At 38.0% G+C, this 18257-nt stretch overlaps 1 protein-coding gene across 1 annotated transcript in view; it reads right to left on the reverse strand.

Annotated features, from left to right (window-relative positions):
- The window catches only part of SPATS2 (spermatogenesis associated serine rich 2), a 76113-nt gene that overhangs the window by 57197 nt on the left and 659 nt on the right, over nt 1-18257 (reverse strand). The gene's annotated exons all lie outside the window — the stretch shown is intronic.

Raw genomic sequence — 18257 nt, forward strand, 5'->3', positions numbered from 1 at the left:
CTAATGTAAACTATGGAATTTCGGTGATAATGATGAGTTGGTATAGGTTCATCAATTGTAACAAATGTGTTACCCTGGTGAAGGATGTTGATAATGGGGGAGGCTATATACGTGTAGGGGCAGGAGGCATATGAGAAATCTCTACCTTCTGCTCAGTTTTGCTGTAAATCTACAACTGCTCTAAAAATTAGTCTATTAAAACACTTTAAAATGCTATTAAGGAAAAAAGTAACAACAAAAAAAGTCTTTCTTATTCTTAGGTCTTGAAGATATTCTTTTTAATAAATTTACTTATTTATTTATTGTTGCATTGGGTCTTCGTTGCCGCACGTGGGTTTCTCCAGTTGTGGCGAGTTGGGGTTACTCTTCGTTGCAGTGCATGGACTTCTCATTGCAGTGGCCTCTCTTGCGGCAGAGCACGGGCTCTAGGCACACGGGCTTCAGTAGTTGTCTCACGTGGGCTCAGTAGTTGTGGCCCGCGGGCTCTAGAGCACAGGCTCAGTAGTTGTGGTGCACGGGCTTAGGTGTTCCACGGCATGTGGGATCCACCCGGACCAAGGCTCGAACCCATGTCCCCTGCACTGGCAGGCGGATTCCTAACCACTGCACCACCAGGGAAGCCCGAAGATATTCTTCTAAATTATCATTTATGAGCTTTGTTATCTTGCCATTCACATTTGGGTCTATAACCTAAACCTTGGAATTGATTTATAGGTATGCAGTAAAGTAAGGAACAAGAGTTATATATTTTTTCCACATGGATTTCTAAACGTCTCAGAACTAACAGAAAAAAGACCATCCTTTCCTCAATGCTCTTCAGTATTACCTTTTAAATGAACAAAACTCCATATATGAATAGATCTGTTTCTAGGCTCTGTGTTTCATTTGTCTATGATTCTATTTTAAGGCTATCCCACATCGTCTTTTTAAAATTATCTACCTATCTATCTATCTATCTATCTATCTGGGCTGTGCCAGGTCTTCGTTGCGGCATGTGGGATCTTTAGTTTCAGCACGTGGACTTCTTAGTTGTGGCATGCATGTGGGATCTAGTTCCCCGACCAGGGACCAAACCCGGGCCCCCTGCATTGGGAGCACAGAGTCTTACCCACTGGACCACCAGGTAAGTCCCTATCCCATATAGTCCTAATTACTGTAGCTTTATGATGTCTTAACATCTGACACAGCAAATTCTCTGACCATCAAGAATTCTTTGGCTATTCTTGGCACTCTGCATTGTTATATACATTTAGAATCACTTTGTCAAGCTACAGAGAAATAATTTTTTTTTAATGGGAATTGCATTAAATCTATAAATCCATTTTGGAGGACTGTTTTCTTCAAGATGTTGAGTCTTCCAATCCATGAATATGGTATATCCTTCTATCTAAATGTTCTTTCATTTCTTTCAATAATGCTTTATCATTTTCTGATAGTGTTCTTACACATTTTTAATTAAATTTCTTTCTATTTTATACTTTTGGTACAGTTGTAAGTGGCATCTATTTTTATATTTCATTTTCTAACTACTTATTGCTGATATAAATAGGTGTGACTGCTTTTTGTAAAATGATCTTATATTCAGCAACACTGTTAAAAATCACTAATTTTAGTAGTTTAGATTCTTTTGGACTTTCCATGTATGGTATCTACAAAAATTCCACAGCAAACATCAACACAGGGTGAAATGCTGAGGGAGCTTTTCCTTTGAGACCAGAAAACAAGACAAGATGCTTGCTTCATTACTTCTTTATTCTTCCCAACTTTATTGAGGAATAACTGACAAATATAACTGTATATATTTAAAGTGTACAGTGTGATGACCTGATATGCTTATACACTGTGGAATGATTACCAAGATCAAGATAATTAACACATGCATCCTCTCACATAGTTAACTTTCTTGCTTCACTACTCCTAGTCAACTGGCAGTCCTAGCAACTACAATAAAGCAAGAAAAAGAACTATCATAAATATTAGAACTCTATTATTCATGGATCATCTTATTTCCTTTCATTTACATTTTTGATGATTTGTTTTTCTTTTCCTAACTTCCTAAGATGGACACTTAGCTCACTGATTTGCAGACTACTTTCAGGCATACCTCAGAGATATTGCGGGCTCAGTTCCAGATCACTGCAATAAAGTGAACATTGCAATAAAGTGAGTCACACAAATTTTTTGGTTTCTCAATGCATATAAAAGTTATGTTTACACTATGCTGTAGTCTGTTAAGTGTGCAGTAGTCTATGCACATTTATGTCTAATTATGTCTAAAAAAATCAATGTACATACCTTAATTTAAGAAATACTTTATTAACCATCATCTGACAATACAGGGTTGACATAAACCTTCAATTTATAAAAAACGTAGTATCTGTGAAATGCAATAAAGCAAAGTACAGTAAAACGAGATATGCCTGGACACTTAAAGCTAAAAAAAAATTCTCTCTAAGCATGGTTTTAGCTGTATCCTACAAGTTTTTATATATAAATTTCTGTTATTTTTCTGTTTAAAATACTAATTTCTATTTTGATTTCTTTTTTTGATCCAACTGTTATTTACAAATATTTCTTAATACTCAAACATTTGGAGACTTTCTAATTATCTTTTGGATAACTAGCTTAACTGTACTGTGTGCATAACAACCTGTATGATTTTAACTATCTAAAAATTGTGGCAGCTTGCTTTATGACCCAGTATATGGTTAAGTTTTAAAATGTTCTAGATGCACTGGAAAAGAAAGTAATAAACAAACAGTTGTTGGAGGTACTGTTCTAAATATGGCGATTAAATATTAGTAAATTACATTTGCTAATCATATGATTCAAATATTTTATATCCTTATTAATCCCTCATTTGCTTGTTTTATCAGTTACTAAGGGATCTGTGTTAAGAATGTACTATGACTGGAACTCCCCTGGTGGCAGAGTGGTCAAGAATCTGCCTGCCAATACAGGGGACATGGGTTCGATCCCTGGTCCAGGAAGATCCCACATGCCGCGCAACAAATAAGCCCATGCACCACAACTACTGAGTCTGTGCTCTAGAGCCCGCGAACCAGAACTACTGAGCCCACGCACCACAACTACCGAAGCCCGCGGGCCCTAGAACCCGCGAGCCACAACTACCGAACCCGTGTGCTGCAACTACTGAAGCCTGCGCACCTAGAGCCCGTGCTCCACAAGAGAAGCCACCACAATGAGAAGCCCACGCACCACAACGAAGAGCAGCCCTCACTCACAACTAGAGAAAAGCCCACGCTCAGCAACAAAGAGCCAATGCAGCCAAAAAATAAATTTTTGAAAATTTATTTTTTTACTTAAAAAAATATTTTATGTATCCTTATAATTGTCTAGTATGAGGAACAGTCATTTTATGATAGAGTTGCAAAATTCAGAGGAAAAATATTTTTTAAAAAAGAATGTACTATGACTGTGAATTTGTGTAGTTCTTTAAATTCTGTCAATTTTTGTTTTAAAGCTGTTATTAGAATTAATTTTTCTGTTAAATTAAATCCTTTATCATTATGAACTGCTCCTCCTTTGTCCCTAATCATGCTTTTCTGCCTTAAAGTCTACTTTGGCTGATATTAATACATCCATATCCAGAAGAGTTTTCTTTTGCTTAGTCACTATTTTTTTCTTATTGTGGTTAAAAAAAAAAAAAAGCCATCTACCATCTTAACCATTTCTAAATGTATGGTTCAGTAGTGTTAAGTGCATTCACATTGTTGTGCAACCAATCTCCAGAATTTTTTCATCTTGCAAAGTTAAAACTCTGTTATCTATTCAACGACACCCCATATCCCCCAGCCCCTGGCAACCATCATTCTTCTTTCTGTTTTTCTGAATTTTACTAATCTAGATACCTCATACAGGTGGAATCAGACAGTATTTATATTTTTGTGATGGGCTTATTTCACTTAGCATAATATCTTCAAAGTATATCTGTGTTGTAGCATGTAGTAACTATGCTTTCAATTTAGTAGTTTCCCTGGAGATTATAACATCTATTATTGACTTGAAAATTCTAATATTAGTTGGTAGCTTTACCCTCTTCATTGACAAAGCAAGAAAGCTTATGTTCCTCCAAACTTGTGGGCCATCGATTTTGTATTATTCTTTATATATTTTTAAATCCTAATAAAACATTCTTACTGTTTTATACAATCAATATTCATTTAGATTTGCCCACAAATTTGTGGTTTTCATTGCTGTTCGTGCCTTCTTGCATCTCCAACTTTCCAACTGGGTAGTCTTTCTTCTGTATTCAATACCTTTAGTACTTTTTTCTATGGGGTTCTGACAGTGATGATTTCTATTTTGGTTCATTTTCGGTGTTCTGTTGTTGTTCAAACCACTTATTTGCTCTTTATTCCAGAAGGATATTTTTACTGTAGATGATGTGTATAGAACTGTAGACTGGCAGCTATTTTTACTCAGCCCCTTAAAGATATCATTCCACTGTCTTCTGGCTTCTGTGGTTTCTGTTGAGAACTTAGCTCATGTGATCCTTGCAAGATTGTTGGATTTTCAAGATTTCCAGTTCTCTGCTGAATTTCTCCAAGTTGTCTTTATTTCCTTGAACCTTTTAAGAATAGCTGTTTTAAGTCTGTTTTGGATTATTCCAATATTTGGGTCTCCTGTGTAGCATTTCTATTTCTATCGTTTCTTGTTCCATATTGTTATTATTTCATTGCCTCATGTTTCTAATTATGTTTTATTGTATACTAAACACTCTATTTTTAAAATTTATGGTAAAAGTAATTTGTGAGGTTACCTTCTTCCAGAGAGAATTTCTTTGCTTGTACCAAGGCACCTACATTACCTCAAACCTATCCCAGAGCACAGGGGATCACAAGTGCCCCCTCACACCCCAGAAGGCCTTCTATATCAACTGCAGTCCACTTGGCTCCAGGATTTGTCAGCATTCAGCTTCTCAGCTGCTCTATTCTCTTTGCTTCACCCAAAGGACTGCCACTTATATGAGTTATCAACAGCAGTCAAATTCACAGAGACAGAAAGTAGGATGGTGGCTGTCAGGGGCTGGGGGAAGGGAGAATAGGGAGTTACAGTTCAGTGGGTACAGAATTTCAGTTTTACAAGGTAAAAAAAGTTGAGGAGAGGAGGGGAAGAGAGAAACATATAGGTAGCTCTGTATAAGATGAAAAGTACCAAAGGAATTAAGTGACAGCATGGTACCACAGGATAAAAAAATGGTCATTCATGATCAACTACGAAATTTGAGTAGGCTGTTTTAGTGTTTCGGAGGTTTAAATATCAAATGTGGAGGTATTTTATAGCTGAATAGTTTTACAAAGGAAAAAAGAGGAAGAGAGAGAACCAAATTTAAATGCAAGATGAAGTCGACAAAAAAACTACTTATGAATTTGCTCTTATCGTTGTAACTTGATATAGTTAGACACTGATAGGCAAACAGTTTTTACGTCTAGAACAATATTAGCAAACCTGACTGTTAAAAAGAGTCTAATATACCACCCCCAGAGGTAGTGATTCAGAATTTTCTTTTTCCATATCCAGGATGATTCTGATACATGGTTAAGTTTGAGAGACAAAATTATCTGACAAAATCAGTACTCTTAAAATATTTTTAAAATTACAATGTTCGGTCTCACCCTTCTCTAGTCTCTAAAGGCCAATTAGGAATAATATAAGATACACTAGTAACCTGTGGGAATCACAACTAAGCCTATATTCCCAACCTTGGGTTACCCCTAGAGTTGGTTTTCTATAATCCAGTGCTGGATTCAGAGATCAGTCAGAAAAATGTAAAAAGTTATGTATATCTATTCCACTATAAATTCACATTATAAACCTGTAAGGTTCTCAAATATTTGCCTTAGGTTCTACTCACAGGTTCTTTTGTTTATCTCGTGATTTTCGGCATTTAGGTGTCCAACAAACAGTATACGTAAACCAAGGGTAAGGCCCACAGGAGATTTCTGGCAGAAACATTTCTTACCTAGTTAACTAGTAAGCCACATGAACCAGTAGACCATTTAAGGTCTGAAGATCCACTCTCTGTTGCCACTACTTAACTCAGTGCTAGCCAAACAATCTATGATAAAGAACTAGTTGTTGTTTTAATTTCTAATCCTTTGAGGACCAATGCTTTTATAAAATACAATAAAACCGGGCTGAAGGGCTAGGATGGCATGAGGGGTTCAGCAAGTCCTCTCCTTAAAACGCCAAGTATTAAACTGAACAAAACTGCCAAAAACAACCATTTCAGGGCTATGGAAATCAACCAAAGGCACACAACAAATTACTAAGAACCTGCCAGGGCCTTATGTCAAAACAGTGGAGTCTGTACCCTTCTTGCCTAGGACTGCTCCCATTCTCCTATTTCCAGCTCCCTGGGGAACAATAGCTTTATCAGGGCAGGGCAAACCATGAAAATCAGCAGCTTTACTGCCAAAGAAAGCTACCTTGATCTGGAGAGGAGGGCAAAACCTCACAGCTCCATCAGCTCAAGTGCAGAACTCAGTAGGAAATGAATAGAAAAACTTGCTGCTTTGCTACTCTGAAGCTGGAGTCTTGGTTGGCTGAGTGGTAAATAAATAGGAACAATTTCCTAAACAAATAGGAAATTATTTATTTATTTATTTATTTATTTTTTAGCGGTACGCAGGCCTCTCACTGTGTGGCCTCTCCCGTTGCAGAGCACAGGCTCTGGATGCGCAGGTTCAGCGGCCATGGCTCACGGGCCCAGCCGCTCCGCGGCATGTGGGATCCTCCCGGACCGGGGCACAAACCTGTGCCCCCTGCATTGGCAGGCGGACTCTCAACCACTGCGCCACCAGGGAAGCCCCAAATAGGAAATGTAACAAGGAAATCCTGGAAATGAAAGAGCCATAGAAAAGCTAGATAGGGAATTCCCTGGCGGTCCAGTGGTTAGGACTCCATGCTTTCACTGCAGAGGGCCCAGGTTCCATCCCCGGTTGGGGACCTGATATCCTGCAAGCCACATGGTGCAGCCAAAAAAAACCAGAAAAATGAAAAGCTAGATAAACTTTCTACACATCCCTAACTAAATGAGAAACTCTGTACATGTACAGGGGAGACCGGTGGAAAGTAAAAGTCAAAGCAAAATTGAGAACTGTCTGAATTTTGAATGTGCTCCCCAACCCACACAGATCAATCAGCAGAGGATAAGAGTCTATAGGTTTGAGATGTTTGAACACAACCTTGGTCCAAATCATTGGCTGAACACTGCAGACACAGGGACAACCCATAAAAAAACAAAGCTAAAAAATAAAAATTACAGGGGCTTCCCTAGTGGCACAGTGGTTGAGGGTCCGCCTGCCAATGCAGGGGACGCAGGTTCGTGCCCCGGTCCGGGAGGATCCCACGTGCCGCAGAGCGGCTAGGCCTGTGAGCCACGGCCGCTGGGCCTGCGCGTGCGGAGCCTGTGCTCCGCAACGGGAGAGGCCGCAGCGTGAGAGGCCCGCGTACCGCAAAAAATAAATAAATAAATAAATAAATAATAAAAATTAGAATTTAAAAATGTGCAGATATATTAGTGGCTGTACACATGGAGGAGGTAGATTCTTCAGTTTTAAGTCCAGACTAATTCTTTAAATACCCTCCGAAAATTAATACCAATCCAGAGTTAACACAATATATTATCTAAACTATCCACTTTTTAAAAAAGCTTTAAGAAAAGAAAGATTCACTCATATACAGGAAAAAACCCAAACACCTGTCAATAGAAACTTATTCTGAGAGGGTTCAGTTGGTGCACTTAACAAAGACTTCAAAACAGTTAATATAAATATATTCAAAGAATTAAAGGAAAATATGGTCATACCAACTCAGCAAATAGAGAATCTCAATAGAGAAACAGTACAAAAAGGAGCTAAAAAGAAAGTCTAACTGAAAATACAATACCCAAATGAAAAGCTTACTACATAGACCTAATAGCAGATCTGAGATGGCAGAAGAATCAGTGAAGTTTAAAAGAAATCAACAAATGGGCTTCCCTGGTGGTGCAGTGGTTGGGAGTCCACCTGCCGATGCAGGGGACGCGGGTTCATGCCACGGTCCGGGAGGATCCCACATGCCGCGGAGCGGCTGGGCCCGTGAGCCATGGCCCCTGGGCCTGTGCATCCGGAGCCTGTGCTCCGCAACGGGAGAGGCCACAACAGTGAGAGGCCCGCGTACCGCCAAAAAAAAAGAAAGAAAGAAATCAACAGAAATTAAACAATCTGAAAAGTAGGAAAAAAACAAGAGAAATGAACAGAGCCTCAATCACCTGTGGGATAACACCAAGCTTACCACTATACATATAACAGGATTCCTAGCAGGAGAGGAGAGAATGAAAGAAGCAGAAAAAAAAATTTTTTTGATGAAATTATGGCCACCATTTGATGAAATTCCCAAAAGGGCCACACCAAGCTGTATCACAGTCAAACTGTTATAGACAAGGAGAAAATCTTAACAGCAACAGTAGAAAAATGACTCATCACAAACAAAGAATAATATGACATATTCAGTGGAATGGCATATTCTAAGTGCTAAAAGAAAAAAAAATGTCAAAGAAGAAGTCTATATCCAGCAAAACTATCCTTCAAAGATGAAGGTTAAAATACAAATATTCCAGACTTTTAAAAAGGCTAAAAGAATCCATTCCTGTCAGATCTGCCCTACAAGAAAAACTAAAGGAAATTCTTCGGGCTGAAAGGAAATAAAACCAGACAGGAACTCAAGTCCAGAGGAAGGAATTAAGGGTACTCAAAATGGTAAATATTTGGGTAAATATAAGAGACTATGGGGACTTCCCTGGTGGCACAGTGGTCAAGAATCCGCCTGCCAATGCAGGGGACATGGGTCCGAGCCCTGGTCCGGGAAGATTCCACATGCCGCCGAGAAACTAAGCCCGTGCGCTGCAACTACTGAGCCTGCACTCTAGAGCCCGCAAGCCACAACCACTGAGCTCATGTGCCTCAACTACTGAAGCCTCCGCACTTAGAGCCCGTGCTCCACAACAAGAGAAGCCACCACAATGAGAAGCCTGTGCACTGCAACGAAGAGTAGCCCCCACTCGCCACAACTAGAGAAAGCCCGCACGCTGCAACGAAGACCCAATACAGGCAAAAATAAATAAATTAATTAATTTAAAAAAAAAGAGACTATGTATATATTTTTTTCTCTTTTCTTCTCCAAATTTCTCCCAAAGGTATAAGATTGTTTAAAACAATAAACAACATGATATTGTCATAATTATCATATATAGTTATATCATACATAGATATATGTGAAAATAATAGTACAAAACAGAAGGAGAAACTGCAGTTTGCTAAGCTGCTTATGAAGCTATTATTGTAAGCCTGGCAAGTGAAGCAATATAGCAGACTGTTTAAGGATACCAAATCCCAGTCTGGCACCAAATTCCAGATTTGGTCCTTAGTAGCTCTGAGGCGTTGGGGAAATAATTTAATATCCCTGTGCCTCAGCTTCCTCATTTGTAGAACAGAGATAAGAAAAGTAACTACGTTAGAGGGTATTTTTGTGAGGAATTAAACAAGGTAATATACATAAACCCTTAGAACTGTGTCTCCAAATATTTTGTGTTAAATAGTATTATTCATGAGATGATATCTAAACAAATGACATATGCATATCTTATTTCTGTACACCGTCATCTCTTGAACTTCAAACACTGCTATGAAATAGAAACTATTACACGTGCCACAACTAAGGAGCCCACATGCCGCAACTAAAGGACCCAGCGAGCTGCAACTAAGGAGCCCTGGAACCACAACTAAGGAGCATGCCTGCCGCAACTAAGACCCGGTGCAACCAAATTAATTAATTAATTAATTTTAAAAAAGGAAACTATTATTATTTCCCATTGAGAGGGAAATGGGTCCCCAATTCAGGTCTTTCTGACTAAAAATACTCTGTTCATTCTCAACGTGTCTATATCTTCACTCAGGCCAAGGTGGAAGTCACAAATGACAAGCCTGGCTTGGGTTCCAGCCCTCTGAGAATGAGTCTTGCCTCAGCTTTTGTTTTAATGTCTGCAACAACTGATTATAAATGTTGCTGTGATTCTTGCACGGCTTTCCATGTGTTTTGAAGCCAGATCCCCAGGCTTGTTTATCATATTTATTTTACTGCATTTAAAAAAAAATAAGAAACAAACAAATGTTTGGACAACAAACTAGGGCTTATATATTATTCAGCAGAATAGGGAAGGATTCCCTACCTCATCTGGTAGGGAAGGATTAATTTTTTAAAAAGCCTCTTTTCAGGATCATGGAAAGCTTCTACTCTTCTGATGTAACCAATTCACAGTCTAGCCAGTAAAAACAAGACAGTGTGTTTCTTCACATCATCTCAAATTCTGGGTTATATCATTTAACATTTGCAAAGCCCATGGGCTAAGAAGTTTCTTATTGTGAGTATAAAAGAGGTCTACTAGCTTGTTATATGTTTATTTATGATTTGCTTTTCATCTTCCGAGAACTGCTTTTTAAAATATATTATCCATGTTTTTAATAGATGATTCGTGTACTTCTTACTGGTCTTGAAGTACTATTTTCAGATTAAGAGTAACATCTCTTAAAAAAAAAAGAGTGCATATGTATAACTGATTCACTTTGCTGTATACCTGAAACTAACACTGTAAATCAACTATACTCCAATAAAAATTTAAAACAAAATAAAATAAAATTACCCTGTAAAAAGAAGAATAAAACAAAACAAAACAGGAGGAGAGGCAATGAGGCTATACTAGAACAAAGTTACTGTATTTTACCAGAATTAAGTCAGTATTAGCTTGAAGTAGCTTGTGGTAAGTTAAAGGTGCATATTGCAACCTAGAGCAATCACTAATAAAATAACTATTTTTAAAATAGCTTTAAAAAAATCAGAGGAGGGACTTCCCTGGTGGTACAGTGGTTAAGAATCTGCCTGCCAATGCAAGGGACACGGGTTCAATCCCTGCTCCGGGAAGAACCCACACGCCGCAGAGCAACTAAGCCCGTGCGCCACAGCTACTGAGCCTGTTCACAACTACTGAAACCCACGCAGCTACAGCCCACGCTCCACAACAAGAGAAGCCTCTGCAATGAGAAGCCTGCGCACCACAACGAAGAGTAGCCCCTGCTTGCCGCAACTAGAGAAAGCCTGCGTGCAGCAACGAAGACCCAACGCAGCCAAACAAACAAACAAAAAAACCACTAAAAAATATGTTTAACACAAAAGAAGGAAATAAAGAAGTAACAAAGGAATAAAAATGAGACATATAGAAAACAACAGATGGCAGGCATAAACCCAATCATAGTGATAAATACTTTCAATGTGAAGGACTAAATAATCAAAAGGTAGAGTTGTTAGACTAGATAAAAAGCAAGATCTAACTATATGGTGCCTACAAGAGACACCCCTTAGACTCCAAGACACAAACAGATTGAAAGTAAAAGGATGAAAAATATATTCCCTGCAAACAGTAACTGTAAGAGAGCTGGAACGGCTATATTACTAGCAGAAAAACTAAATATATTACTAGAGATAAAAAGAACATTTTGTAATGATAAGAAAATCAATACATCAGCAGAATATAACAATTATTAATCTATATACACTTAATAACAGAGTCCTAAAATATGTGAATTAAAAACTGACAGAATAGGGTTTCCCTGGTGGCGCAGTGGTTGAGAGTCTGCCTGCTGATGCAGGGGATACGGGTTCGTGCCCCGGTCTGGGAAGATCCCACATGCCGCGGAGCGGCTAGGCCCGTGAGCCATGGCCACTGAGCCTGCGCGTCAGGAGCCTGTGCTCCGCAACGGGAGAGGCCACAACAGTGAGAGGCCCGCGTACTGCAAAAAACAAAAACAAACAAACAAAAAAACTGACAGAGTAGAAAGGAACAATTCAACAATTACAGCTGAAGATTTCTATACTTTTCTCTTAGTAAATGACAGAACAAGTAAACAGAAAATTAGTAAGGATATAGATGATTTGAACATCAGGATCACCCAACCTAACTGACATAGATAGAATACTCCACCCAACAACAAATCAATACACATTCTTTTAAAGCACACATGGCATATTCTCCAGAACGAATCATATACTAGACAAACACATCACAAGAATGGAAAACTACAGACCGATATCTCTCATGAATACAGGTGTAGAAATCTATGACAAACAGAAACCAGTAACATAAAAAAAGATACATACTATGACCAAGTGGGATTCATACCAGGAATGCAGAATTGGTTTAACATATGAAAATTAATTAATATAATGCTCTATATAAATAAAGGACAAAAACACATGATCATAACAATAGATCAGAGTTTCTCAAGTTCAGCAGTATTGACACTTTAAATAAAGCCAAGCACATCTTTGTTGTGCGGAGCTGTCCTGTGTAGTGCAGAATGTTTACAGCATCCTGGACCTAAATCCACTAGATGCCAATAGAACCCTAGCCCCAAGCTGTGACCACTAAAAATGTCTCCAGACATTGTCAAATATCCCCTAGGTGGCAAAATCATCCCTGTTTGAGAACCACTGAAACAGATGCATAAAAACATCTGACAAAATCCCAATACCCATTCATGTAAAAACTCAGCAAGGTGCAAGATAAGAAGAGAGAGGAACTTCTTCAAACTGATAAAGGGCATCTAGGAAAAACTTACAGGTAACATCATACTTAATGGTAAAAGACTAAATGCTTCTCCTCAAGAGTGAGAACAAGGCAAAGATGCCTGCCCTCACACTTCTTTGCAACAATATACTGGAAGTTCAAGCCCATGCAAAAGGCAAGAAAAAAGAAATTACAGTCATCTAGAATGGAAGAGAGGAGGAAAACGAACTTTATTCACAGAGGACACAGTATTATATATTGAAAATCTAAGTTATCAACTAAAAACTACTTGAACTAATAAGTGAGTTTAACAACAACAAAAATCAAATGTCTCACTCACAACAGCATCAAAAAGAATAAATTACTGGGACTTCCCTGGTGGCGCAGTGTTTAAGAATCCGACTTCCAATTCAGGGGACGCGGGTTCAAGCCCTGGTCAGGGAACTAGATCCCATTGGCATGCCTCAACTAAGAGTTTGTGTGCCACAACTAAGGAGCCAGTGAGCTGCAACTAAGGAGCCTACCTGCTGCAACTAAGACCTGGTGCAACCAAAATAAAAAATAAAAAAGAGATTAAATTACTTAGGAATAAACTCAACAAAGGAACTGCAAGGTCTGTTCGCCTAAATCTATAAAACATTACGGAGAGAAAGTAAGATCTAAGTAAATGTAGAGATACGCTACATTCATGAATTGAAAGACTCACTATTGTTAAGATAGCAATTCTCCACAAATTGATCTATTGATTAATGCAACCTCTATCAGATTCCAAGCAGATATTTTTGTATGAATTGACAAGCTGATTCTAAATTTCTAAGGAAACATAAAGAAACCAGGATAGCCAATAAAGCTTTGGGGGAAAAAAGGTTGGAGGATTTACTCTACACCTTACCTATTATACTATACTTTAAGAAAAGATAAACTGGGTTTTATCAAAATTAAAAACTTTCACTTTTAAAAAGACACCATAGGGAATTCCCTGGCGGTCCAGTAGTTAGAACGCTGCGCTTTCACTGCCAAGGGACCGGGTTCAATCCCTCGTCGGCGAACTAAGATCCCACATGCCACATGGCGGCGGGGGGAGCGGTGGGAAGACACCATTAAGAAAATAAAAAACAAATCACAGACTGGGAAAATATATAAATATATTTGCAAATCATGTACCTGATAATGGACTTGTTGTATTCAGAATAAAAAATTCTTACAACTATAAATGGAGTATAACCTTTAAAAATTGCGAATCACTATGTTGTACACCTGAAATTTATATAATATTATAAATCAACTATACCTCAATTAAAAAAAAATTGTGGGGGGGGAAGAAGACCTACAACCCAATTTGTAAAAATGAATAAAGAATTTAAATAGACATTTCACCCAAAAAGATATACAAATGGCTAATAATCACATGAAGAAACAGTCAACATTATCAGTCATTAAGGAAGTACAAATCAAAACCACAATGAAATATCAGTACACACCCAGTAAAAGAGCTATAATAAAAAAGACACCATACCAAGTGTTGGCAAGGATATGAAGCATCCAAAACCAACATTTATTGCTGGTGGCATTATAAAATGGTCAGCCACTTTGGAAAACAGTCTGGCATGGCAATTTCTTTGAAAATTAGCCAGTTCTGCTCCTAGGTATTTCTCCAAGAGAAACAAAAACATATGTCCACACAAAGACTTATAAGCAAATGTTCATAATTTATAATTATTCGTAATAGTCAAGACTGGAAATAATCCAAATGAATAATCAACTGGTAAATGGATAAACAAAATGTGATACAACCTGTGATATTGTAGTATAATAAGAAATAAATATTTTGGTCTTCATCCCCAGTTCCTGGCTAAGTACTCCTAAAACCTTGGTAACTCCCTAAGCTGTAAAGGTGCTAGGAGCATGTTTTGTTCTAGTATTTGGTATTTGACTCCAGTTCCTAAGAGATCACAAATGCCTTGAAATTTCCTGGGTGATAGGAGTTCTAAGGAAGCAACTTGGTGGGTTCCTGGACAGCTTCAGGATGGGGGCATGGTCACCAGAAAGATCAAGCCATAATTAAGGCTTGGAACTTTCAGCCCCACACCCATCCGTTGGGTAAGAGAAAAGAGAGGAGTTAGAGATGAGTTAATAATACTCAATCACATTTATGTGGTAAAACCTTGAAAAAAATCTCTGAAGTATGGGGTTCAGAGAGCTTCCAGGTTAGTGAACCCATCCATGTGCTAGGAGGGTAGTACACCTAAACTTCATGGAGACAGAAGCTCCTATACTGGGCACCCTTCCAGACCTCATCCTATATACCTCTTCATCTGGCTGTTCATCTGTATTCTTTATCACATTCTCTTCTATGTATATAAACCAGTAAAAGTAGTAAGTGTTTCCCCGAGTTCTGTGAGCATTATAGCAAATTACTGAACCTGAGAAGGGGGTCGTGGAAACCACCCGTTTGTAGCCAAGTTGGACAGAGGGGTGGATAACTTGGGAATCCACTACTCAAGATTGGTGTCTGAAGTGGGAGCAGTCTTGAGGGACTGAGCCCTTAACCTGTGGGATCTAACGCTAACTCCAAGTAGACAGTGTCAGAATTGAATTGGATTGTAGGGACATCCAGCTGGTATCAGAGAATTGGTCAATGTGGGAAGAACATCCACACTCCTGGTCACACAAACATCATGAGTAGCAGAGTGTAAAAAGAAACAGGTTTTTCCTTTTTATACCTTAATGCTACTCAGCAGTAAAAAGGGGCAAGCTACTGATACATTAAAAAACATTAAGGAACCTCAAAAACATTGCACTAAGTGAAAGAAACCAGACACAAAACCATACTGTATTAATCTGTTTATATGAAATCTCTAGAAAAGGCAAAACTAAAGACACAGAAAGTAGATCAGTGTTTGCCTGGGGTTGAAAGCAGGAATTGATTGTGAACAGGTAAGAGTAAACTTTTGGGGGTGAGGAAGGTGTTTTAAAATAGGATTGTGGTGATGGTTGCACAACTGCATAAATTTACTAAAAACAGGATATTCCCTGGCAGTCCAGTGGTTAGGACTCAGTGCTTTCACTGCCGAGGGCTTAGGTTCAATCCCTGGTCGGGGAACTAAGATCCTGTAAGCCTCAGGGCAAGGCCAAAAATTTTTTTTTTTACTAAAAATAATAACATTGTCCATTTATAATTTATGAATTTTATAGTATTTAAATTATACCTCAATAAAACTGTTTTGAAAGGGTTTGGATGTTACAGCACTGTCAAATCACTATAAATGAGTTTCTAGGGACTTCCCTAGGGATCCAGGGGTTGGGACTTCACCTTCCAATACAGGGGGTGCTGGTTCAATCCCTGGTCGGGGAGCTAAGATCCCACATTCCTCGCGGCCAAAAAAACAAAACATAAAACAGAAGCAATATTGTAATAAATTCAATAAAGACTTTAAAAATGGTCAACATCAAAAAAATAAAAGTTTCTAAACAGTCTCCATTTAAAAATATTTCTCTAGTTCACAGATCATACTTTGAGAAGCACTGATCTGACTTCTGCTAGGTGTTGGCTAAAAGGCTTGGAGCAATCAATGGCTGCAGCTGAAATTGACCTTAATTTAAGCCATACAAGTTTAACTCCACTAAATGTTTCACTAAATAAGAAATTTACCAGTATTACCGATATAGGAAAATATGGAAACATGGTCTACTGTGGAATAAAAACATAACTCATTACAAAATGACACTTAGTAAATGAGTTGTCACTAGAGAACAGAAACTACCATAGTATCTATCTTTTTAATGTATTTTAACTAAGTTGATAAAGTGAGTATAATTATTTGGGCTAATAAAGCCCAAAACTATGAAATTTTAAATATATAAATGAATTAAATGAGATAGAATTTTATAAGTATTTTGTATTTTGGGGGGTTCAAATATCAGTTATATATATGTATATATTTGTTTCAGAGAGAGTCCTAACAACATATAAGCTTTCTTTCGTTTCAACTAAGTGTAAATCTAGGCTACGTTCAATCGAAATTTGTTAGCACTTAATGCCTATGATGTGATCTAAAATTTATATTTATTTTACAGCAACTGGATAGCAGTTATAGAAAGCAATGATACTCTTTTATAGCTCTGGAACAACACAGGCATGAAATAAACAAAGACTCTATAGTTTTTAAAAGGTCAAAGCAATCTGAAGTCAACTTTTTAAGGAAAAATTAAATGTTAAACTTTTTTTTTTTTTTTTTGCGGTACGCGGGCCTCTCTCTATTGTGGCCTCTCCCATTGCGGAGCACAGGCTCCGGACGCGCAGGCTCAGCGGCCATGGCTCACGGGCCCAGCCGCTGCGCGGCATGTGGGATCTTCCCGGACCGGGGCAAGAACCCGTGTCCCCTGCATCGGCAGGCGGACTCCCAATCACTGCGCCACCAGGGAAGCCCTGTTAAACTTTTTAGATTAAATTTTTAAAACTTTTCAGTTGATAAATCTCACTCCACAGAAGAATTCAGCTTCTTTAGTAATCTAACCATTCCTTAGATCTCAGATGTTCCTTATACAGGTTTTCTATACAATGAAAATACAGCTTTCAAAACCACAAGCAGCTGTGGTATATTGTGTTCTTATAATGAGATTTTTGATTTGGCCAGTCAAAATTAAGTTTAAAAGCATTTCCTTCAACCTAAATGTCCATCAACAGATGAATGGATAAAAAAGATGTGATACACACACACATACAATGGAATACTACTCAGCCATAAAAATAAGAATGAAATAATGTCATTTGCAGCAACGTGGATGGACCTAGAGATTATCATACTAAGTGAAGTAAGTCAGAGAAAGACAAATAGCGTATGATATCACTTATATGTAGAATCTAAAAAACTGATACAATGAACTTATTTACAAAACAGAAATAGACTCCCATACGTAGAAAACTAACTTATGGTTACCAAAGGGGATAGTGGTGGGGAGAGATAAATTAGGAGTTTGGGATTAACAGATACACACTACTATACCTATAAAACAGGTAAACAACAGGACCTAATTATAGCACAGGGAACTATACTCAATATCTTATAATGACCTAATGGAAAAGAATAGTAGGTATGCATGTGTGTGTCTGTATATACCTGAATCACTTTGCTGTACACTTGACACTAACACAACATTGTAAATAAACTATACTCCATTAAAAAAAAATTTTTTTAAGCATTTCCTTCATATTTAACACGTGAGACCTGGGTCTACAGCTTTGTTTTGAGTTAAAGAACATTAACTTTAAATCGAAAATTAAATTGAGGGGAAAAAAATCCAGGATAGCTATGGTCATTCTTTTAACAAACATATTCCAGTTATGTGTGACAGTTCTAGTGCTATTTGTCCCTTTACATTTTTGCAGCTATTCTTGGAAAGCTGAAAAATTGACTTCATCGTCTTTGTTGTCCCTTCCTCCTTAATAAGTACTCTTGATATTTCTTGACTCTTTGCAACTTATATTTTACTTTATACAAAAAGCTAGAGTCATAATCCCAGAAGGAAAGCTAAAGAAGGAATCGATGACTAGAAGCATTTACTCTTGCTTCATTTCCTGCCTCCAAAGAAACATCAACTCACAGGATACAGAATATCCTGTAGTAAGTTA

This window comes from Phocoena phocoena, chromosome 11 (assembly GCF_963924675.1).
Source record: "Phocoena phocoena chromosome 11, mPhoPho1.1, whole genome shotgun sequence".
Classification (NCBI taxonomy): domain Eukaryota; kingdom Metazoa; phylum Chordata; class Mammalia; order Artiodactyla; family Phocoenidae; genus Phocoena; species Phocoena phocoena.